Source organism: Palaemon carinicauda, chromosome 24, assembly GCF_036898095.1.
Source record: "Palaemon carinicauda isolate YSFRI2023 chromosome 24, ASM3689809v2, whole genome shotgun sequence".
In the NCBI taxonomy this organism is placed as follows: domain Eukaryota; kingdom Metazoa; phylum Arthropoda; class Malacostraca; order Decapoda; family Palaemonidae; genus Palaemon; species Palaemon carinicauda.
The window spans coordinates 51,404,715-51,409,714 of record NC_090748.1 but is presented as its reverse complement, the minus strand read 5'-3'; positions in this window follow the sequence as shown (position 1 = coordinate 51,409,714).

The following is a 5,000-nucleotide window of genomic DNA, read 5'->3' as shown; positions in this document are numbered from 1 at the left end:
TAGGGTCAGGTTCAGATTTCCTTTTATGGGCTCTCGTGGCATGGTTGGTTTCGACCTGGCCTTTCATTAGAAGGGGCTAGCGTTCGATCCCAAGTATGAGGTAGAAATTTATTTCTATTTGAACACGATGTTGTGTTGATATTTATCCATATATATATATATATACATATATATATGCATATATATATATACATATATATATATATATATATATATATATATATATATATATATATATATATATACATATATATATATATATATATATATATATATATATATATATATATATATATATATATATATATATATATATATATATATATATATGTATGTATATATATATATATATATATATATATATATATATATATATATATATATATATATATATATATATATATATATATATATATATATATATATATATATATATATATATATATATATACACACACATATATATATATATATATATATATATATATATATATATATATATATATACATATATATATGCATATATATATATATATACATATATGTATATATTTGTATATATATATATATATATATATATATATATATATATATATATATATATACATATATATATATATATATATACATATATATACATATATATATGTATATATATATATATATATATATATATATATATATATATATATATATATATATATATATATATATACATATATATATATATATATATATATATATATATATATATATATATATATATATTACCGTGTTAGGCGCTATATCTTAGCAATCCATGTTTACCAACGGTTATATTCGTATAAGCGGATGAGCAACTTGGTGGAGTTATGAGAGCTTTGGGTGTGGAGGAAATACCCCCCTAAATCTCGATGAAGTCACTGGGTGACGGATGGGTTTAAGGCGATGGACAAACGGTGTCTTCGGCTTCTACTCCTGATGCCTGGCGGTTGATCTTACTAGAATTAGTATGGACTGGCAGGGGTCAGTTGCCTTAGTTAGATAGGCACTGTGCATCACGAGGAACTGGCTAACCTTTGATGTATCTAGCCAATAAATCCTCTATGGATTTAGTCAGTCATGGATAGTTTCTGTTCAGCAAACAATCTTGTCATTGGAGGTACTCTGTTCCAACATGAAAACATCCACAAGTATACATGGACTTCACCATGTGGCAATTACAAAACTCAGAAAGATCACATTGCCATCAATAAAGAGAGAAGGACTCTGAGAAATGTAAGAAGCTATAGAAGTGCAGATATTGGTAGTGATCACCAGCTCCTCATTGTCACACTGAAATTAAAACTGAAAGCACCCAAGAGAAAGAGAGATAGAATACCTAGGTTTGATAAAACTATGCTTCTAGAGGAAGAGCATAGAGAAACATTTGCAATTGAATGCAGGATTTGATTTGCAGTCTTAGAGACTTTAAAAGACGAAGAACAGACAATCAGGGAGGAAAAGTGTGATATTAAGAGCATATATTAGTCAGTTGGTAGTGAAGTCTTGGGACAAACAATTACAAGGAGGAAGCCATGGATATCGAATGATACTTGGGATACTATAAAAAGGAGAAAAAGACAGAAATTGATTGTTGAAAGTTTTCGAGGAAGTAATGAAAATTACTAGATAGAGCATGCTAAGTATTCCAGTATTGACATCGAGATCAAAAGAAAAGCCAGGAATGACTGGGGAGAGTATTTAGACAGTAAAGCAGATAAGACTGACAAAGCTATGAATTCAGGAAGTGTCTATGGTGTGAGAATTGCTCATAGAATTATTAATGAAATCTCGATTGGGGCAAAGAAGAAGAAGCACTTACCCATTAAAAAAGAGAGATGGCTCTGTTATAGCAACAGAAGATGAAGAAAGACAACGTTAGATAGAACACTTTAGTGAGGTTAAGAATAGGACATATGAAGGGAATAATTTGATTGATATACCTGAAGCTGAGAAAGACCTTGCTGTACCCATGAATGAATTCGGTGTGTTTGAAGTCGAAGCTATCCTAAAAAAAACTAAAGAGATGGAAAGCCCCTAGATACGATGGAATAACTGCAGAGCTGATACTAGCCGAAAATGAAGTGACTCCCAGACTACTTACAAGATTATTTTGTAGAATGTGGCAGGAAGAGGCAAAACCTGATGAATGGGAGTTAGGAGTGTTGGTGAAAATACCTAAAAAGGGAGACCTGACTGATTGCAATAATTACAGAGTCATAACACTTACGCCAGTTGTTATGAAAATATATAGTATGCTTATTCTTAAGAGATTGGAGAAAAAGATTGATGAAAAGCTGAGAGATGAACAAGCAGGATTTAGAAAAGGTAGAAGTTGCACTGACCAAATTTTCATTTTGAGACATGTTGTACAGCAATGCTTAGAATATAGAAATCCCCTTTTGATGGTTTTTGATAGTGTGCACCGGCCAATTTTGTGGAGAATCCTGCGTTATCACGGAATTCCTCTTACATATGTAAATTTGATTAAGTCTGTTCATGAGCATAGCAAATGCAAAGATAGTGTTAATGGGGTCTTATCAAGTGAGTGTCCAGTGAACAGTGGAGTACTCCAAGGGAATGTGTTGTCATCTATGTTGTTTATCGTCCTCATGGACTTTGTAATGCGTAGAACAGCCAGAGATGGTGGAAAAGGATTGGACTGGATTGGTGATAGAAATTTAGCAGACCAAGAGTATGCTGGTGATGCTGTCCTTATTAGCAGAACACCACAGGATTTGCAGTGCTTGCTTACCAGAATGCATGAAATATCACGCGAGGTGGGGCTGAAGATAAATAGAGGAAAGACATAGATGATGAGAACGGAGTATGTAATGGAAGATGAAATATCATTGGAAGGAGAAATGATTAATGAGGTAGAATCATTTAAGTATTTAGGAACAATGATCTCCAATACAGGGTCTCTAGAATTAGAATTTAGTGAAAGATTGAAAAAAGCAAATAAGATAATGGATAGCCTAGGTTAAGTAAAATTTGGAAATCGAAACGCCTAAAATTTCATATAAAAATCAGACATTATATCAGTTTAGTGAGATCAGTGTTACTCTATGGACATGAGTCATGGTATGACAATGAAACAATCTCCAATAGATTTAGTAGATTTGAGAATAAAGTCCTCAGAAGGATACTGGGAGTTAAATGGCAGGAGAGGATTAGAAATGAAACTATAAGAGAGATTACTCTAGTACCATATGTGGATGAGATCATGATGAGGGGTAGATGGAGATGGCTTGGGCATGCTCTTCGCACTCCCCAAGAGAGATTAGTTCACCAAACGTTTAACTGGGCTCCATAAGGCACTAGAAGAATTGCAAGACCCAGGACTTAGGACTTAGGACTATAAAGCGCAAAGTAGGAGATGATGAATGGAGAAGTATTGAATTAAAGGCTCAAGACAGAGACGACTGGCGAAATCTAACTTAGGCCTTTTGCGTCAATAGGTGTAGGAGGAGATGATATATATATATATATATATATATATATATATATATATATATATATATATATATATATATATATATATATGTATATATGCGTGTGTGTGCGTGTATATATGCATCTAAGTATATATATATATATATATATATATATATATATATATATATATATATATATATATATATATATATATATATATATATAAATTCTCTGTAAAGTAGGTCATAAGAAGGGAGGAAAATCAGCTGTGGGTAAATTTTCAGTAGGCTCAAGAAATGACAGAAAAGACACCATTGTAGAATTTGCTCAAGAAATGACAGAAAAGACACCATTGTAGAATTTGCTGGAAAAGAAATCTATCAAAAAATCCTTAACACCTTTTTTATTTTTTATTTTTTATTTTTATAAAAATCAACATAGAAACTGGTCACGGAGAAGCCCAAACGTAGAAACAAAATAACGAAATAGATTTTCTTCTCGGTGAAAAAAGTTAAATTAGTCAGAGAAGTAACAGTATTAATCAAGTTAAAAGGTAAGGAGCCATAGAATTGTGAGAAGTAAAATTTTTCCAGAACTAAGGAAATAAAGCAAAAACTGATTTGAAGATGATAAGTTTAGCTTAGCAATAAACAATAAGTACTTCTAGCTACATGCTGAAATGGAGAAGATTTCAAAATTAATTTAGCAAAATTTGTTTTTGAGTCGGCAGCAGAAGAGCTAGGTGGAACATTTCTAAAACAAGATCCAGAAAACAATCATAAAACACAGAAATCTAATAAAGAAAGGAATGGGAATGGGGGGAAAATCCAAGCAAGATGAAATATAATTAGCAAAAAATATAAACAAACTAAAAGAATAAGATATTCGCAAACACAATCAGACCAAAATTGAGAAAACACTAAAGAAAGGAAGAATTATCAAAATTATGAAGAGAAGGCTTAGAACAGGGCGCCAAAAGATGTTTGCTTTACAGGAAAAAATAGAAATATTATCCACAATATAGATTGAGTGATAAAGATTGCATAGGATTTCTATACAATGTTATACAATAGTGATATAAGAAATATCTTTACCAATAGAAATAATGAAATACCTGAACCGGTACCGAGAGTAACAGTAAAAGGAAAGAAAGCATTAAAAGGCATGAAAAGAAGCAAAGCATAAAAAGATGGCTTAACAAATAGGGGAGATTTGATGGAAGAAAATCTCGTTGAACTTTACACAAAATGTTTGCAAGACTGCTCTATACCTTCAGCTTAGAGAAAATACCATTACATTATTTCACAGAAAGAAAGACACAAAAGACCTAAGAATTACATCCCAATAAGTTTACTCTCATTAATGTATGAAAATTTACAATGATAATATTGGGTAAAATGGAAAGAAAGCTAGACTTTAATCAGCTAAGAGATCAGGCAGATTTTAGAAGGGGATGACAAACAACTGACCAGATCCATGTACTTAACCACCCAATAAAAATACCGTGTGTGACAAATCACTTTGTATGACATTTAAAACTA